This window comes from Oncorhynchus mykiss, chromosome 8 (genome assembly GCF_057628025.1).
Source record: "Oncorhynchus mykiss isolate SJ-2025 chromosome 8, ASM5762802v1, whole genome shotgun sequence".
Classification (NCBI taxonomy): domain Eukaryota; kingdom Metazoa; phylum Chordata; class Actinopteri; order Salmoniformes; family Salmonidae; genus Oncorhynchus; species Oncorhynchus mykiss.
The window spans coordinates 54,041,722-54,061,432 of NC_143029.1; the positions used below are offsets into that span (position 1 = coordinate 54,041,722).

The 19,711-nt window shown below is 40.6% G+C and overlaps 10 non-coding genes across 10 annotated transcripts; all 10 read right to left on the bottom strand.

Moving 5' to 3' along the window:
• Nucleotides 1-998: 998 nt before the first annotated feature.
• On the bottom strand, nucleotides 999-1,071 carry trnav-cac (transfer RNA valine (anticodon CAC)). The gene has a single exon. It is a non-coding gene; the product is annotated as a tRNA-Val (tRNA).
• Nucleotides 1,072-1,200: 129 nt separating this feature from the next.
• trnav-aac (transfer RNA valine (anticodon AAC)) lies at nucleotides 1,201-1,273 on the bottom strand. Its single transcript has one exon. It is a non-coding gene; the product is annotated as a tRNA-Val (tRNA).
• Nucleotides 1,274-3,043: 1,770 nt separating this feature from the next.
• trnav-aac (transfer RNA valine (anticodon AAC)) lies at nucleotides 3,044-3,116 on the bottom strand. Its single transcript has one exon. It is a non-coding gene; the product is annotated as a tRNA-Val (tRNA).
• Nucleotides 3,117-4,552: 1,436 nt separating this feature from the next.
• On the bottom strand, nucleotides 4,553-4,625 carry trnav-aac (transfer RNA valine (anticodon AAC)). The gene has a single exon. It is a non-coding gene; the product is annotated as a tRNA-Val (tRNA).
• A 2,729-nt stretch (nucleotides 4,626-7,354) lies between these two features.
• On the bottom strand, nucleotides 7,355-7,427 carry trnav-cac (transfer RNA valine (anticodon CAC)). Its single transcript has one exon. It is a non-coding gene; the product is annotated as a tRNA-Val (tRNA).
• Nucleotides 7,428-7,556: 129 nt separating this feature from the next.
• On the bottom strand, nucleotides 7,557-7,629 carry trnav-aac (transfer RNA valine (anticodon AAC)). Its single transcript has one exon. It is a non-coding gene; the product is annotated as a tRNA-Val (tRNA).
• A 1,769-nt stretch (nucleotides 7,630-9,398) lies between these two features.
• Nucleotides 9,399-9,471, bottom strand: trnav-aac (transfer RNA valine (anticodon AAC)). Its single transcript has one exon. It is a non-coding gene; the product is annotated as a tRNA-Val (tRNA).
• Nucleotides 9,472-10,572: 1,101 nt separating this feature from the next.
• On the bottom strand, nucleotides 10,573-10,645 carry trnav-aac (transfer RNA valine (anticodon AAC)). Its single transcript has one exon. It is a non-coding gene; the product is annotated as a tRNA-Val (tRNA).
• Nucleotides 10,646-17,910: 7,265 nt separating this feature from the next.
• trnav-cac (transfer RNA valine (anticodon CAC)) lies at nucleotides 17,911-17,983 on the bottom strand. The gene has a single exon. It is a non-coding gene; the product is annotated as a tRNA-Val (tRNA).
• Nucleotides 17,984-18,112: 129 nt separating this feature from the next.
• On the bottom strand, nucleotides 18,113-18,185 carry trnav-aac (transfer RNA valine (anticodon AAC)). Its single transcript has one exon. It is a non-coding gene; the product is annotated as a tRNA-Val (tRNA).
• Nucleotides 18,186-19,711: the final 1,526 nt, after the last annotated feature.

The following is a 19,711-nucleotide window of genomic DNA, read 5'->3' on the forward strand; positions in this document are numbered from 1 at the left end:
GACCAATCATTTGAATTTACCACAGGTGGACTCCAATCAAGTTGAAGAAACATCTCAAGGATGATCAATGGAAACAGGATGGACCTGAGCTCAATTTCCAGCCTCATAGCAAAGGGTCTGAAAACGTACGTAAATAAGGTATTTTTAAAATATTTAATGGGTATTATGGCTCTTTCTGTGGTACTCAATTTGGGATATTATGTGAGGTAGACATGAGAAGCCGGGAATTATCGTGTGCAGCCGGAACTTGGAAGAGGCTTGGTGGTTCCAAACTTCTTCTATTTAAGAGTGATGGAAGCCACTGTGTTCTTGGGTACCTTCAATGCTGCAGAAATGACCAATCATTTGAATTTACCACAGGTGGACTCCAATCAAGTTGAAGAAACATCTCAAGGATGATCAATGGAAACAGGATGGACCTGAGCTCAATTTCCAGCCTCATAGCAAAGGGTCTGAAAATGAATGTAAATAAGGTATTTTTAAAATATTTTTTCATTAATAAAAACTATATGTTATCGCTTTGTCATTATGTGGTATTGTGTGTAGATAGATTTTATTTTATTTCATCCATTTTAGTATAAGGCTGTAACGAAACAAAATGTGGAAAAAAGTAAGGGGTCTGAAAACGTTCCCAATGCACTGTACCTATGCAGGCTAGCTTCTTTTCCTTTGCTAGCCAGCCAACTAAATCTATCACACAATCACATCAAGCAGCTGAAATGACAGAAAACGATCTACATTTTTGTTTGTTTTACCTTGGATTATATTGCCATTTCTTTGGATATATCCATTACAATGACCCTGATAAATGAATTTGCCTGGCTCAGAGAAGCTGTCAGTCTGGTCACATTCATACAGATCGCATGGTGGAGGTCCCCAAAAAAACGGCAACATTGATCCACAGGTTGGAGAGGTAGACAGCAAGGTTTAGACAAACCTCAACTGTTTCAAACCAAATGCTAGCCTCTGGGCATTGGGAAATATTGAATATGACAAAATGTTTCCGCCCGGTTTCGAACCGGGGACCTTTCGCGTGTGAGGCGAACGTGATAACCACTACACTACGGAAACCGAATGATTGGAAAACTAAGGGTGTGACTGACTTTCGCGTGTGAGGCGAACGTGATAACCAATACACTACTGAAACTAAAGTCTGAATAGCAAATACTGAGAAGTGCGAAGGACCAATTTGTTAAAATGTGTTTCCGCCCGGTCTCGAACCGGGGACCTTTCGCGTGTTAGGCGAACGTGATAACCACTACACTACGGAAACCCAATGAGTGGAATACTAAGGGTGTGGCTGACTTTGGCTGGGTGGGACATTTATCGCTCTCAGAACCTAATGAAATCAGAAATTACTTAGTCAATTAATTAAACAATAAGGCTTGAGAAGCCGGGAATTATTGTGTGCAGCGGCTCTTGGAAGAGGCTTGGTGGTTCAAAACTTCTTCTATTTAAGAGTGATGGAAGCCACTGTGTTCTTGGGTACCTTCAATGCTGCAGAAATGACCAATCATTTGAATTTACCACAGGTGTCCACAATCAAGTTGAAGAAACATCTCAAGGATGATCAATGGAAACAGGATGGACCTGAGCTCAATTTCCAGCCTCATAGCAAAGGGTCTGAAAACGTACGTAAATAAGGTATTTTTAAAATATTTAATGGGTATTATGGCTCTTTCTGTGGTACTCAATTTGGGATATTATGTGAGGTAGACATGAGAAGCCGGGAATTATCGTGTGCAGCCGGAACTTGGAAGAGGCTTGGTGGTTCCAAACTTCTTCTATTTAAGAGTGATGGAAGCCACTGTGTTCTTGGGTACCTTCAATGCTGCAGAAATGACCAATCATTTGAATTTACCACAGGTGGACTCCAATCAAGTTGAAGAAACATCTCAAGGATGATCAATGGAAACAGGATGGACCTGAGCTCAATTTCCAGCCTCATAGCAAAGGGTCTGAAAACTTACGTAAATAAGGTATTTTTAAAATATTTAATGGGTATTATGGCTCTTTCTGTGGTACTCATTTTGGGATATTATGTGAGGTAGACATGAGAAGCCGGGAATTATCGTGTGCAGCCGGAACTTGGAAGAGGCTTGGTGGTTCCAAACTTCTTCTATTTAAGAGTGATGGAAGCCACTGTGTTCTTGGGTACCTTCAATGCTGCAGAAATGACCAATCATTTGAATTTACCACAGGTGGACTCCAATCAAGTTGAAGAAACATCTCAAGGATGATCAATGGAAACAGGATGGACCTGAGCTCAATTTCCAGCCTCATAGCAAAGGGTCTGAAAATGTATGTAAATAAGGTATTTTTAAAATATTTTTTTCATTAATAAAAACTATATGTTATCGCTTTGTCATTATGTGGTTTTGTGTGTAGATAGATTTTATTTTATTTCATCCATTTTAGAATAAGGCTGTAACGTAACAAAATGTGGAAAAAAGTAAGGGGTCTGAAAACTTTCCGAATGCACTGTACCTATGCAGGCTAGCTTCTTTTCCTTTGCTAGCCAGCCAACTAAATCTATCACACAATCACATCAAGCAGCTGAAATGACAGAAAACTATCTACATTTTTGTTTGTTTTACCTTGGATTATATTGCCATTTCTTTGGATATATCCATTACAATGACCCTGATAAATGAATTTGCCTGGCTCAGAGAAGCTGTCAGTCTGGTCACATTCATACAGATCGCATGGTGGAGGTCCCCAAAAAAACGGCAACATTGATCCACAGGTCGGAGAGGTAGACAGCAAGGTTTAGACAAACCTCAACTGTTTCAAACCAAATGCTAGCCTCTGGGCATTGGGAAATATTGAATATTACAAAATGTTTCCGCCCCGGTTTCGAACCGGGGACCTTTCGCGTGTGAGGCGAACGTGATAACCACTACACTACGGAAACCAAATTATTGGAAAACTAAGGGTGTGACTGACTTTCGCGTGTGAGGCGAACGTGATAACCAATACACTACTGAAACTAAAGTCTGAATAGCAAATACTGAGAAGTGCGAAGGACCAATTTGTTAAAATGTGTTTCCGCCCGGTCTCGAACCGGGGACATTTCGCGTGTTAGGCGAACGTGATAACCACTACACTACGGAAACCCAATGAGTGGAGTACTAAGGGTGTGGCTGACTTTGGCTGGGTGGGACATTTATCGCTCTCAGAACCTAATGAAATCAGAAATTACTTAGTCAATTAATTAAACAATAAGGCTTGAGAAGCCGGGAATTATTGTGTGCAGCGGCTCTTGGAAGAGGCTTGGTGGTTCAAAACTTCTTCCATTTAAGAGTGATGGAAGCCACTGTGTTCTTGGGTACCTTCAATGCTGCAGAAATGACCAATCATTTGAATTTACCACAGGTGGACTCCAATCAAGTTGAAGAAACATCTCAAGGATGATCAATGGAAACAGGATGGACCTGAGCTCAATTTCCAGCCTCATAGCAAAGGGTCTGAAAATGTACGTAAATAAGGTATTTTTAAAATATTTAATGGGTATTATGGCTCTTTCTGTGGTACTCAATTTGGGATATTATGTGAGGTAGACATGAGAAGCCGGGAATTATCGTGTGCAGCCGGAACTTGGAAGAGGCTTGGTGGTTCCAAACTTCTTCTATTTAAGAGTGATGGAAGCCACTGTGTTCTTGGGTACCTTCAATGCTGCAGAAATGACCAATCATTTGAATTTAACACAGGTGGACTCCAATCAAGTTGAAGAAACATCTCAAGGATGATCAATGGAAACAGGATGGACCTGAGCTCAATTTCCAGCCTCATAGCAAAGGGTCTGAAAATGTATGTAAATAAGGTATTTTTAAAATATTTTTTTCATTAATAAAAACTATATGTTATCGCTTTGTCATTATGTGGTTTTGTGTGTAGATAGATTTTATTTTATTTCATCCATTTTAGAATAAGGCTGTAACGTAACAAAATGTGGAAAAAAGTAAGGGGTCTGAAAACTTTCCGAATGCACTGTACCTATGCAGGCTAGCTTCTTTTCCTTTGCTAGCCAGCCAACTAAATCTATCACACAATCACATCAAGCAGCTGAAATGACAGAAAACGATCTACATTTTTGTTTGTTTTACCTTGGATTATATTGCCATTTCTTTGGATATATCCATTACAATGACCCTGATAAATGAATTTGCCTGGCTCAGAGAAGCTGTCAGTCTGGTCACATTCATACAGATCGCATGGTGGAGGTCCCCAAAAAAACGGCAACATTGATCCACAGGTCGGAGAGGTAGACAGCAAGGTTTAGACAAACCTCAACTGTTTCAAACCAAATGCTAGCCTCTGGGCATTGGGAAATATTGAATATTACAAAATGTTTCCGCCCCGGTTTCGAACCGGGGACCTTTCGCGTGTGAGGCGAACGTGATAACCACTACACTACGGAAACCAAATTATTGGAAAACTAAGGGTGTGACTGACTTTCGCGTGTGAGGCGAACGTGATAACCAATACACTACTGAAACTAAAGTCTGAATAGCAAATACTGAGAAGTGCGAAGGACCAATTTGTTAAAATGTGTTTCCGCCCGGTCTCGAACCGGGGACCTTTCGCGTGTTAGGCGAACGTGATAACCACTACACTACGGAAACCCAATGAGTAGAATACTAAGGGTGTGGCTGACTTTGGCTGGGTGGGACATTTATCGCTCTCAGAACCTAATGAAATCAGAAATTACTTAGTCAATTAATTAAACAATAAGGCTTGAGAAGCCGGGTATTATTGTGTGCAGCGGCTCTTGGAAGAGGCTTGGTGGTTCAAAACTTCTTCCATTTAAGAGTGATGGAAGCCACTGTGTTCTTGGGTACCTTCAATGCTGCAGAAATGACCAATCATTTGAATTTACCACAGGTGGACTCCAATCAAGTTGAAGAAACATCTCAAGGATGATCAATGGAAACAGGATGGACCTGAGCTCAATTTCCAGCCTCATAGCAAAGGGTCTGAAAACGTACGTAAATAAGGTATTTTTAAAATATTTAATGGGTATTATGGCTCTTTCTGTGGTACTCAATTTGGGATATTATGTGAGGTAGACATGAGAAGCCGGGAATTATCGTGTGCAGCCGGAACTTGGAAGAGGCTTGGTGGTTCCAAACTTCTTCTATTTAAGAGTGATGGAAGCCACTGTGTTCTTGGGTACCTTCAATGCTGCAGAAATGACCAATCATTTGAATTTACCACAGGTGGACTCCAATCAAGTTGAAGAAACATCTCAAGGATGATCAATGGAAACAGGATGGACCTGAGCTCAATTTCCAGCCTCATAGCAAAGGGTCTGAAAATGTATGTAAATAAGGTATTTTTAAAATATTTTTTTCATTAATAAAAACGATGTGCTATCGCTTTGTCATTATGTGGTATTGTGTGTAGATAGATTTTATTTTATTTCATCCATTTTAGTATAAGGCTGTAACGTAACAAAATGTGGAAAAAAGTAAGGGGTCTGAAAACTTTCCGAATGCACTGTACCTATGCAGTGCTAGCTTCTTTTCCTTTGCTAGCCAGCCAACTAAATCTATCACACAATCACATCAAGCAGCTGAAATGACAGAAAACGATCTACATTTTTGTTTGTTTTACCTTGGATTATATTGCCATTTCTTTGGATATATCCATTACAATGACCCTGATAAATGAATTTGCCTGGCTCAGAGAAGCTGTCAGTCTGGTCACATTCATACAGATCGCATGGTGGAGGTCCCCAAAAAAACGGCAACATTGATCCACAGGTCGGAGAGGTAGACAGCAAGGTTTAGACAAACCTCCACTGTTTCAAACCAAATGCTAGCCTCTGGGCATTGGGAAATATTGAATATTGCAAAATGTTTCCGCCAGGTTTCGAACCGGGGACCTTTCGCGTGTGAAGCGAACGTGATAACCACTACACTACGGAAACCAATTGATTGGAAAACTAAGGGTGTGACTGACTTTCGCGTGTGAGGCGAATGTGATAACTAATTCACTACTGAAACTAAAGTCTGAATAGCAAATACTGAGAAGTGCGAAGGACCAATTTGTTAAAATGTGTTTCCGACGGGCTCTTTCGTGTGTTAGGCGAACGTGATAACCACTACACTACAGAAACCCAATGACTGGAGTACTAAGGGTGTGGCTGACTTGGGCTGGGTGGGACATTTATCGCTCTCAGAACCTAATGAAATCAGAAATTACTTAGTCAATTAATTAAACAATAAGGCTTGAGAAGCCGGGAATTATTGTGTGCAGCGGCTCTTGGAAGAGGCTTGGTGGTTCAAAACTTCTTCCATTTAAGAGTGATGGAAGCCACTGTGTTCTTGGGTACCTTCAATGCTGCAGAAATGACCAATCATTTGAATTTACCACAGGTGGACTCCAATCAAGTTGAAGAAACATCTCAAGGATGATCAATGGAAACAGGATGGACCTGAGCTCAATTTCCAGCCTCATAGCAAAGGGTCTGAAAACGTACGTAAATAAGGTATTTTTAAAATATTTAATGGGTATTATGGCTCTTTCTGTGGTACTCAATTTGGGATATTATGTGAGGTAGACATGAGAAGCCGGGAATTATCGTGTGCAGCCGGAACTTGGAAGAGGCTTGGTGGTTCCAAACTTCTTCTATTTAAGAGTGATGGAAGCCACTGTGTTCTTGGGTACCTTCAATGCTGCAGAAATGACCAATCATTTGAATTTACCACAGGTGGACTCCAATCAAGTTGAAGAAACATCTCAAGGATGATCAATGGAAACAGGATGGACCTGAGCTCAATTTCCAGCCTCATAGCAAAGGGTCTGAAAATGAATGTAAATAAGGTATTTTTAAAATATTTTTTTCATTAATAAAAACTATATGTTATCGCTTTGTCATTATGTGGTATTGTGTGTAGATAGATTTTATTTTATTTCATCCATTTTAGTATAAGGCTGTAACGAAACAAAATGTGGAAAAAAGTAAGGGGTCTGAAAACGTTCCCAATGCACTGTACCTATGCAGGCTAGCTTCTTTTCCTTTGCTAGCCAGCCAACTAAATCTATCACACAATCACATCAAGCAGCTGAAATGACAGAAAACGATCTACATTTTTGTTTGTTTTACCTTGGATTATATTGCCATTTCTTTGGATATATCCATTACAATGACCCTGATAAATGAATTTGCCTGGCTCAGAGAAGCTGTCAGTCTGGTCACATTCATACAGATCGCATGGTGGAGGTCCCCAAAAAAACGGCAACATTGATCCACAGGTTGGAGAGGTAGACAGCAAGGTTTAGACAAACCTCAACTGTTTCAAACCAAATGCTAGCCTCTGGGCATTGGGAAATATTGAATATGACAAAATGTTTCCACCCGGTTTCGAACCGGGGACCTTTCGCGTGTGAGGCGAACGTGATAACCACTACACTACGGAAACCGAATGATTGGAAAACTAAGGGTGTGACTGACTTTCGCGTGTGAGGCGAACGTGATAACCAATACACTACTGAAACTAAAGTCTGAATAGCAAATACTGAGAAGTGCGAAGGACCAATTTGTTAAAATGTGTTTCCGCCCGGTCTCGAACCGGGGACCTTTCGCGTGTTAGGCGAACGTGATAACCACTACACTACGGAAACCCAATGAGTGGAATACTAAGGGTGTGGCTGACTTTGGCTGGGTGGGACATTTATCGCTCTCAGAACCTAATGAAATCAGAAATTACTTAGTCAATTAATTAAACAATAAGGCTTGAGAAGCCGGGAATTATTGTGTGCAGCGGCTCTTGGAAGAGGCTTGGTGGTTCAAAACTTCTTCTATTTAAGAGTGATGGAAGCCACTGTGTTCTTGGGTACCTTCAATGCTGCAGAAATGACCAATCATTTGAATTTACCACAGGTGTCCACAATCAAGTTGAAGAAACATCTCAAGGATGATCAATGGAAACAGGATGGACCTGAGCTCAATTTCCAGCCTCATAGCAAAGGGTCTGAAAACGTACGTAAATAAGGTATTTTTAAAATATTTAATGGGTATTATGGCTCTTTCTGTGGTACTCAATTTGGGATATTATGTGAGGTAGACATGAGAAGCCGGGAATTATCGTGTGCAGCCGGAACTTGGAAGAGGCTTGGTGGTTCCAAACTTCTTCTATTTAAGAGTGATGGAAGCCACTGTGTTCTTGGGTACCTTCAATGCTGCAGAAATGACCAATCATTTGAATTTACCACAGGTGGACTCCAATCAAGTTGAAGAAACATCTCAAGGATGATCAATGGAAACAGGATGGACCTGAGCTCAATTTCCAGCCTCATAGCAAAGGGTCTGAAAACTTACGTAAATAAGGTATTTTTAAAATATTTAATGGGTATTATGGCTCTTTCTGTGGTACTCATTTTGGGATATTATGTGAGGTAGACATGAGAAGCCGGGAATTATCGTGTGCAGCCGGAACTTGGAAGAGGCTTGGTGGTTCCAAACTTCTTCTATTTAAGAGTGATGGAAGCCACTGTGTTCTTGGGTACCTTCAATGCTGCAGAAATGACCAATCATTTGAATTTACCACAGGTGGACTCCAATCAAGTTGAAGAAACATCTCAAGGATGATCAATGGAAACAGGATGGACCTGAGCTCAATTTCCAGCCTCATAGCAAAGGGTCTGAAAATGTATGTAAATAAGGTATTTTTAAAATATTTTTTTCATTAATAAAAACTATATGTTATCGCTTTGTCATTATGTGGTATTGTGTGTAGATAGATTTTATTTTATTTCATCCATTTTAGTATAAGGCTGTAACGAAACAAAATGTGGAAAAAAGTAAGGGGTCTGAAAACGTTCCCAATGCACTGTACCTATGCAGGCTAGCTTCTTTTCCTTTGCTAGCCAGCCAACTAAATCTATCACACAATCACATCAAGCAGCTGAAATGACAGAAAACGATCTACATTTTTGTTTGTTTTACCTTGGATTATATTGCCATTTCTTTGGATATATCCATTACAATGACCCTGATAAATGAATTTGCCTGGCTCAGAGAAGCTGTCAGTCTGGTCACATTCATACAGATCGCATGGTGGAGGTCCCCAAAAAAACGGCAACATTGATCCACAGGTCGGAGAGGTAGACAGCAAGGTTTAGACAAACCTCAACTGTTTCAAACCAAATGCTAGCCTCTGGGCATTGGGAAATATTGAATATTACAAAATGTTTCCGCCCAGTTTCGAACCGGGGACCTTTCGCGTGTGAGGCGAATGTGATAACCACTACACTACGGAAACCAATTGATTGGAAAACTAAGGGTGTGACTGACTTTCGCGTGTGGGGCGAACGTGATAACCAATACACTACTGAAACTAAAGTCTGAATAGCAAATACTGAGAAGTGCGAAGGACCAATTTGTTAAAATGTGTTTCCGCCCGGTCTCGAACCGGGGACCTCTCGCGTGTTAGGCGAACGTGATAACCACTACACTACGGAAACCCAATGAGTGGAGTACTAAGGGTGTGGCTGACTTTGGCTGGGTGGGACATTTATCGCTCTCAGAACCTAATGAAATCAGAAATTACTTAGTCAATTAATTAAACAATAAGGCTTGAGAAGCCGGGAATTATTGTGTGCAGCGGCTCTTGGAAGAGGCTTGGTGGTTCAAAACTTCTTCCATTTAAGAGTGATGGAAGCCACTTTGTTCTTGGGTACCTTCAATGCTGCAGAAATGACCAATCATTTGAATTTACCACAGGTGGACTCCAATCAAGTTGAAGAAACATCTCAAGGATGATCAATGGAAACAGGATGGACCTGAGCTCAATTTCCAGCCTCATAGCAAAGGGTCTGAAAATGTATGTAAATAAGGTATTTTTAAAATATTTTTTTCATTAATAAAAACTATATGTTATCGCTTTGTCATTATGTGGTTTTGTGTGTAGATAGATTTTATTTTATTTCATCCATTTTAGAATAAGGCTGTAACGTAACAAAATGTGGAAAAAAGTAAGGGGTCTGAAAACTTTCCGAATGCACTGTACCTATGCAGGCTAGCTTCTTTTCCTTTGCTAGCCAGCCAACTAAATCTATCACACAATCACATCAAGCAGCTGAAATGACAGAAAACGATCTACATTTTTGTTTGTTTTACCTTGGATTATATTGCCATTTCTTTGGATATATCCATTACAATGACCCTGATAAATGAATTTGCCTGGCTCAGAGAAGCTGTCAGTCTGGTCACATTCATACAGATCGCATGGTGGAGGTCCCCAAAAAAACGGCAACATTGATCCACAGGTCGGAGAGGTAGACAGCAAGGTTTAGACAAACCTCAACTGTTTCAAACCAAATGCTAGCCTCTGGGCATTGGGAAATATTGAATATTACAAAATGTTTCCGGCCCGGTTTCGAACCGGGGACCTTTCGCGTGTGAGGCGAACGTGATAACCACTACACTACGGAAACCAAATTATTGGAAAACTAAGGGTGTGACTGACTTTCGCGTGTGAGGCGAACGTGATAACCAATACACTACTGAAACTAAAGTCTGAATAGCAAATACTGAGAAGTGCGAAGGACCAATTTGTTAAAATGTGTTTCCGCCCGGTCTCGAACCGGGGACCTTTCGCGTGTTAGGCGAACGTGATAACCACTACACTACGGAAACCCAATGAGTAGAATACTAAGGGTGTGGCTGACTTTGGCTGGGTGGGACATTTATCGCTCTCAGAACCTAATGAAATCAGAAATTACTTAGTCAATTAATTAAACAATAAGGCTTGAGAAGCCGGGAATTATTGTGTGCAGCGGCTCTTGGAAGAGGCTTGGTGGTTCAAAACTTCTTCCATTTAAGAGTGATGGAAGCCACTGTGTTCTTGGGTACCTTCAATGCTGCAGAAATGACCAATCATTTGAATTTACCACAGGTGGACTCCAATCAAGTTGAAGAAACATCTCAAGGATGATCAATGGAAACAGGATGGACCTGAGCTCAATTTCCAGCCTCATAGCAAAGGGTCTGAAAACGTACGTAAATAAGGTATTTTTAAAATATTTAATGGGTATTATGGCTCTTTCTGTGGTACTCAATTTGGGATATTATGTGAGGTAGACATGAGAAGCCGGGAATTATCGTGTGCAGCCGGAACTTGGAAGAGGCTTGGTGGTTCCAAACTTCTTCTATTTAAGAGTGATGGAAGCCACTGTGTTCTTGGGTACCTTCAATGCTGCAGAAATGACCAATCATTTGAATTTACCACAGGTGGACTCCAATCAAGTTGAAGAAACATCTCAAGGATGATCAATGGAAACAGGATGGACCTGAGCTCAATTTCCAGCCTCATAGCAAAGGGTCTGAAAATGTATGTAAATAAGGTATTTTTAAAATATTTTTTTCATTAATAAAAACGATGTGCTATCGCTTTGTCATTATGTGGTATTGTGTGTAGATAGATTTTATTTTATTTCATCCATTTTAGTATAAGGCTGTAACGTAACAAAATGTGGAAAAAAGTAAGGGGTCTGAAAACTTTCCGAATGCACTGTACCTATGCAGTGCTAGCTTCTTTTCCTTTGCTAGCCAGCCAACTAAATCTATCACACAATCACATCAAGCAGCTGAAATGACAGAAAACGATCTACATTTTTGTTTGTTTTACCTTGGATTATATTGCCATTTCTTTGGATATATCCATTACAATGACCCTGATAAATGAATTTGCCTGGCTCAGAGAAGCTGTCAGTCTGGTCACATTCATACAGATCGCATGGTGGAGGTCCCCAAAAAAACGGCAACATTGATCCACAGGTCGGAGAGGTAGACAGCAAGGTTTAGACAAACCTCAACTGTTTCAAACCAAATGCTAGCCTCTGGGCATTGGGAAATATTGAATATTACAAAATGTTTCCGCCAGGTTTCGAACCGGGGACCTTTCGCATGTGAGGCGAACGTGATAACCACTACACTACGGAAACCGAATGATTGGAAAACTAAGGGTGTGACTGACTTTCGCGTGTGAGGCGAATGTGATAACTAATTCACTACTGAAACTAAAGTCTGAATAGCAAATACTGAGAAGTGCAAAAGACCAATTTGTTAAAATGTGTTTCCGACGGGCTCTAACCGGGGACCTTTCGTGTGTTAGGCGAACGTGATAACCACTACACTACAGAAACCCAATGACTGGAGTACTAAGGGTGTGGCTGACTTGGGCTGGGTGGGACATTTATCGCTCTCAGAACCTAATGAAATCAGAAATTACTTAGTCAATTAATTAAACAATAAGGCTTGAGAAGCCGGGAATTATTGTGTGCAGCGGCTCTTGGAAGAGGCTTGGTGGTTCAAAACTTCTTCCATTTAAGAGTGATGGAAGCCACTGTGTTCTTGGGTACCTTCAATGCTGCAGAAATGACCAATCATTTGAATTTACCACAGGTGGACTCCAATCAAGTTGAAGAAACATCTCAAGGATGACCAATGGAAACAGGATGGACCTGAGCTCAATTTCCAGCCTCATAGCAAAGGGTCTGAAAACGTACGTAAATAAAGTATTTTTAAAATATTTAATGGGTATTATGGCTCTTTCTGTGGTACTCAATTTGGGATATTATGTGAGGTAGACATGAGAAGCCGGGAATTATCGTGTGCAGCCGGAACTTGGAAGAGGCTTGGTGGTTCCAAACTTCTTCTATTTAAGAGTGATGGAAGCCACTGTGTTCTTGGCTACCTTCAATGCTGCAGAAATGACCAATCATTTGAATTTACCACAGGTGGACTCCAATCAAGTTGAAGAAACATCTCAAGGATGATCAATGGAAACAGGATGGACCTGAGCTCAATTTCCAGCCTCATAGCAAAGGGTCTGAAAATGTATGTAAATAAGGTATTTTTAAAATATTTTTTTCATTAATAAAAACGATGTGCTATCGCTTTGTCATTATGTGGTATTGTGTGTAGATAGATTTTATTTTATTTCATCCATTTTAGTATAAGGCTGTAACGTAACAAAATGTGGAAAAAAGTAAGGGGTCTGAAAACTTTCCGAATGCACTGTACCTATGCAGTGCTAGCTTCTTTTCCTTTGCTAGCCAGCCAACTAAATCTATCACACAATCACATCAAGCAGCTGAAATGACAGAAAACGATCTACATTTTTGTTTGTTTTACCTTGGATTATATTGCCATTTCTTTGGATATATCCATTACAATGACCCTGATAAATGAATTTGCCTGGCTCAGAGAAGCTGTCAGTCTGGTCACATTCATACAGATCGCATGGTGGAGGTCCCCAAAAAAACGGCAACATTGATCCACAGGTCGGAGACGTAGACAGCAAGGTTTAGACAAACCTCCACTGTTTCAAACCAAATGCTAGCCTCTGGGCATTGGGAAATATTGAATATTACAAAATGTTTCCGCCAGGTTTCGAACCGGGGACCTTTCGCGTGTGAGGCGAACGTGATAACCACTACACTACGGAAACCGAATGATTGGAAAACTGAGGGTGTGACTGACTTTCGCGTGTGAGGCGAATGTGATAACTAATTCACTACTGAAACTAAAGTCTGAATAGCAAATACTGAGAAGTGCGAAGGACCAATTTGTTAAAATGTGTTTCCGACGGGCTCTAACCGGGGACCTTTCGTGTGTTAGGCGAACGTGATAACCACTACACTACAGAAACCCAATGAGTGGAGTACTAAGGGTGTGGCTGACTTGGGCTGGGTGGGACATTTATCGCTCTCAGAACCTAATGAAATCAGAAATTACTTAGTCAATTAATTAAACAATAAGGCTTGAGAAGCCGGGAATTATTGTGTGCAGCGGCTCTTGGAAGAGGCTTGGTGGTTCAAAACTTCTTCCATTTAAGAGTGATGGAAGCCACTGTGTTCTTGGGTACCTTCAATGCTGCAGAAATGACCAATCATTTGAATTTACCACAGGTGGACTCCAATCAAGTTGAAGAAACATCTCAAGGATGACCAATGGAAACAGGATGGACCTGAGCTCAATTTCCAGCCTCATAGCAAAGGGTCTGAAAACGTACGTAAATAAGGTATTTTTAAAATATTTAATGGGTATTATGGCTCTTTCTGTGGTACTCAATTTGGGATATTATGTGAGGTAGACATGAGAAGCCGGGAATTATCGTGTGCAGCCGGAACTTGGAAGAGGCTTGGTGGTTCCAAACTTCTTCTATTTAAGAGTGATGGAAGCCACTGTGTTCTTGGGTACCTTCAATGCTGCAGAAATGACCAATCATTTGAATTTACCACAGGTGGACTCCAATCAAGTTGAAGAAACATCTCAAGGATGATCAATGGAAACAGGATGGACCTGAGCTCAATTTCCAGCCTCATAGCAAAGGGTCTGAAAATGTATGTAAATAAGGTATTTTTAAAATATTTTTTTCATTAATAAAAACGATGTGCTATCGCTTTGTCATTATGTGGTATTGTGTGTAGATAGATTTTATTTTATTTCATCCATTTTAGTATAAGGCTGTAACGTAACAAAATGTGGAAAAAAGTAAGGGGTCTGAAAACTTTCCGAATGCACTGTACCTATGCAGTGCTAGCTTCTTTTCCTTTGCTAGCCAGCCAACTAAATCTATCACACAATCACATCAAGCAGCTGAAATGACAGAAAACGATCTACATTTTTGTTTGTTTTACCTTGGATTATATTGCCATTTCTTTGGATATATCCATTACAATGACCCTGATAAATGAATTTGCCTGGCTCAGAGAAGCTGTCAGTCTGGTCACATTCATACAGATCGCATGGTGGAGGTCCCCAAAAAAACGGCAACATTGATCCACAGGTCGGAGAGGTAGACAGCAAGGTTTAGACAAACCTCCACTGTTTCAAACCAAATGCTAGCCTCTGGGCATTGGGAAATATTGAATATTACAAAATGTTTCCGCCAGGTTTCGAACCAGGGACCTTTCGCGTGTGAGGCGAACATGATAACCACTACACTACGGAAACCGAATGATCGGAAAACTAAGGGTGTGACTGACTTTCGCGTGTGAGGCGAATGTGATAACTAATTCACTACTGAAACTAAAGTCTGAATAGCAAATACTGAGAAGTGCGAAGGACCAATTTGTTAAAATGTGTTTCCGACGGGCTCTAACCGGGGACCTTTCGTGTGTTAGGCGAACATGATAACCACTACACTACAGAAACCCAATGAGTGGAGTACTAAGGGTGTGGCTGACTTGGGCTGGGTGGGACATTTATCGCTCTCAGAACCTAATGAAATCAGAAATTACTTAGTCAATTAATTAAACAATAAGGCTTGAGAAGCCGGGAATTATTGTGTGCAGCGGCTCTTGGAAGAGGCTTGGTGGTTCAAAACTTCTTCCATTTAAGAGTGATGGAAGCCACTGTGTTCTTGGGTACCTTCAATGCTGCAGAAATGACCAATCATTTGAATTTACCACAGGTGGACTCCAATCAAGTTGAAGAAACATCTCAAGGATGATCAATGGAAACAGGATGGACCTGAGCTCAATTTCCAGCCTCATAGCAAAGGGTCTGAAAACGTACGTAAATAAGGTATTTTTAAAATATTTAATGGGTATTATGGCTCTTTCTGTGGTACTCAATTTGGGATATTATGTGAGGTAGACATGAGAAGCCGGGAATTATCGTGTGCAGCCGGAACTTGGAAGAGGCTTGGTGGTTCCAAACTTCTTCTATTTAAGAGTGATGGAAGCCACTGTGTTCTTGGGTACCTTCAATGCTGCAGAAATGACCAATCATTTGAATTTACCACAGGTGGACTCCAATCAAGTTGAAGAAACATCTCAAGGATGATCAATGGAAACAGGATGGACCTGAGCTCAATTTCCAGCCTCATAGCAAAGGGTCTGAAAATGTATGTAAATAAGGTATTTTTAAAATGTTTTTTTCATTAATAAAAACGATGTGCTATCGCTTTGTCATTATGTGGTATTGTGTGTAGATAGATTTTATTTTATTTCATCCATTTTAGTATAAGGCTGTAACGTAACAAAATGTGGAAAAAAGTAAGGGGTCTGAAAACTTTCCGAATGCACTGTACCTATGCAGTGCTAGCTTCTTTTCCTTTGCTAGCCAGCCAACTAAATCTATCACACAATCACATCAAGCAGCTGAAATGACAGAAAACGATCTACATTTTTGTTTGTTTTACCTTGGATTATATTGCCATTTCTTTGGATATATCCATTACAATGACCCTGATAAATGAATTTGCCTGGCTCAGAGAAGCTGTCAGTCTGGTCACATTCATACAGATCGCATGGTGGAGGTCCCCAAAAAAACGGCAACATTGATCCACAGGTCGGAGAGGTAGACAGCAAGGTTTAGACAAACCTCCACTGTTTCAAACCAAATGCTAGCCTCTGGGCATTGGGAAATATTGAATATTGCAAAATGTTTCCGCCAGGTTTCGAACCGGGGACCTTTCGCGTGTGAAGCGAACGTGATAACCACTACACTACGGAAACCAATTGATTGGAAAACTAAGGGTGTGACTGACTTTCGCGTGTGAGGCGAATGTGATAACTAATTCACTACTGAAACTAAAGTCTGAATAGCAAATACTGAGAAGTGCGAAGGACCAATTTGTTAAAATGTGTTTCCGACGGGCTCTAACCGGGGACCTTTCGTGTGTTAGGCGAACGTGATAACCACTACACTACAGAAACCCAATGACTGGAGTACTAAGGGTGTGGCTGACTTGGGCTGGGTGGGACATTTATCGCTCTCAGAACCTAATGAAATCAGAAATTACTTAGTCAATTAATTAAACAATAAGGCTTGAGAAGCCGGGAATTATTGTGTGCAGCGGCTCTTGGAAGAGGCTTGGTGGTTCAAAACTTCTTCCATTTAAGAGTGATGGAAGCCACTGTGTTCTTGGGTACCTTCAATGCTGCAGAAATGACCAATCATTTGAATTTACCACAGGTGGACTCCAATCAAGTTGAAGAAACATCTCAAGGATGATCAATGGAAACAGGATGGACCTGAGCTCAATTTCCAGCCTCATAGCAAAGGGTCTGAAAACGTACGTAAATAAGGTATTTTTAAAATATTTAATGGGTATTATGGCTCTTTCTGTGGTACTCAATTTGGGATATTATGTGAGGTAGACATGAGAAGCCGGGAATTATCGTGTGCAGCCGGAACTTGGAAGAGGCTTGGTGGTTCCAAACTTCTTCTATTTAAGAGTGATGGAAGCCACTGTGTTCTTGGGTACCTTCAATGCTGCAGAAATGACCAATCATTTGAATTTACCACAGGTGGACTCCAATCAAGTTGAAGAAACATCTCAAGGATGATCAATGGAAACAGGATGGACCTGAGCTCAATTTCCAGCCTCATAGCAAAGGGTCTGAAAATGAATGTAAATAAGGTATTTTTAAAATATTTTTTTCATTAATAAAAACTATATGTTATCGCTTTGTCATTATGTGGTATTGTGTGTAGATAGATTTTATTTTATTTCATCCATTTTAGTATAAGGCTGTAACGAAACAAAATGTGGAAAAAAGTAAGGGGTCTGAAAACGTTCCCAATGCACTGTACCTATGCAGGCTAGCTTCTTTTCCTTTGCTAGCCAGCCAACTAAATCTATCACACAATCACATCAAGCAGCTGAAATGACAGAAAACGATCTACATTTTTGTTTGTTTTACCTTGGATTATATTGCCATTTCTTTGGATATATCCATTACAATGACCCTGATAAATGAATTTGCCTGGCTCAGAGAAGCTGTCAGTCTGGTCACATTCATACAGATCGCATGGTGGAGGTCCCCAAAAAAACGGCAACATTGATCCACAGGTTGGAGAGGTAGACAGCAAGGTTTAGACAAACCTCAACTGTTTCAAACCAAATGCTAGCCTCTGGGCATTGGGAAATATTGAATATGACAAAATGTTTCCGCCCGGTTTCGAACCGGGGACCTTTCGCGTGTGAGGCGAACGTGATAACCACTACACTACGGAAACCGAATGATTGGAAAACTAAGGGTGTGACTGACTTTCGCGTGTGAGGCGAACGTGATAACCAATACACTACTGAAACTAAAGTCTGAATAGCAAATACTGAGAAGTGCGAAGGACCAATTTGTTAAAATGTGTTTCCGCCCGGTCTCGAACCGGGGACCTTTCGCGTGTTAGGCGAACGTGATAACCACTACACTACGGAAACCCAATGAGTGGAATACTAAGGGTGTGGCTGACTTTGGCTGGGTGGGACATTTATCGCTCTCAGAACCTAATGAAATCAGAAATTACTTAGTCAATTAATTAAACAATAAGGCTTGAGAAGCCGGGAATTATTGTGTGCAGCGGCTCTTGGAAGAGGCTTGGTGGTTCAAAACTTCTTCTATTTAAGAGTGATGGAAGCCACTGTGTTCTTGGGTACCTTCAATGCTGCAGAAATGACCAATCATTTGAATTTACCACAGGTGTCCACAATCAAGTTGAAGAAACATCTCAAGGATGATCAATGGAAACAGGATGGACCTGAGCTCAATTTCCAGCCTCATAGCAAAGGGTCTGAAAACGTACGTAAATAAGGTATTTTTAAAATATTTAATGGGTATTATGGCTCTTTCTGTGGTACTCAATTTGGGATATTATGTGAGGTAGACATGAGAAGCCGGGAATTATCGTGTGCAGCCGGAACTTGGAAGAGGCTTGGTGGTTCCAAACTTCTTCTATTTAAGAGTGATGGAAGCCACTGTGTTCTTGGGTACCTTCAATGCTGCAGAAATGACCAATCATTTGAATTTACCACAGGTGGACTCCAATCAAGTTGAAGAAACATCTCAAGGATGATCAATGGAAACAGGATGGACCTGAGCTCAATTTCCAGCCTCATAGCAAAGGGTCTGAAAACGTACGTAAATAAGGTATTTTTAAAATATTTAATGGGTATTATGGCTCTTTCTGTGGTACTCATTTTGGGATATTATGTGAGGTAGACATGAGAAGCCGGGAATTATCGTGTGCAGCCGGAACTTGGAAGAGGCTTGGTGGTTCCAAACTTCTTCTATTTAAGAGTGATGGAAGCCACTGTGTTCTTGGGTACCTTCAATGCTGCAGAAATGACCAATCATTTGAATTTACCACAGGTGGACTCCAATCAAGTTGAAGAAACATCTCAAGGATGATCAATGGAAACAGGATGGACCTGAGCTCAATTTCCAGCCTCATAGCAAAGGGTCTGAAAATGTATGTAAATAAGGTATTTTTAAAATATTTTTTTCATTAATAAAAACTATATGTTATCGCTTTGTCATTATGTGGTATTGTGTGTAGATAGATTTTATTTTATTTCATCCATTTTAGTATAAGGCTGTAACGAAACAAAATGTGGAAAAAAGTAAGGGGTCTGATAACGTTCCCAATGCACTGTACCTATGCAGGCTAGCTTCTTTTCCTTTGCTAGCCAGCCAACTAAATCTATCACACAATCACATCAAGCAGCTGAAATGACAGAAAACGATCTACATTTTTGTTTGTTTTACCTTGGATTATATTGCCATTTCTTTGGATATATCCATTACAATGACCCTGATAAAGGAATTTGCCTGGCTCAGAGAAGCTGTCAGTCTGGTCACATTCATACAGATCGCATGGTGGAGGTCCCCAAAAAAACGGCAACATTGATCCACAGGTCGGAGAGGTAGACAGCAAGGTTTAGACAAACCTCAACTGTTTCAAACCAAA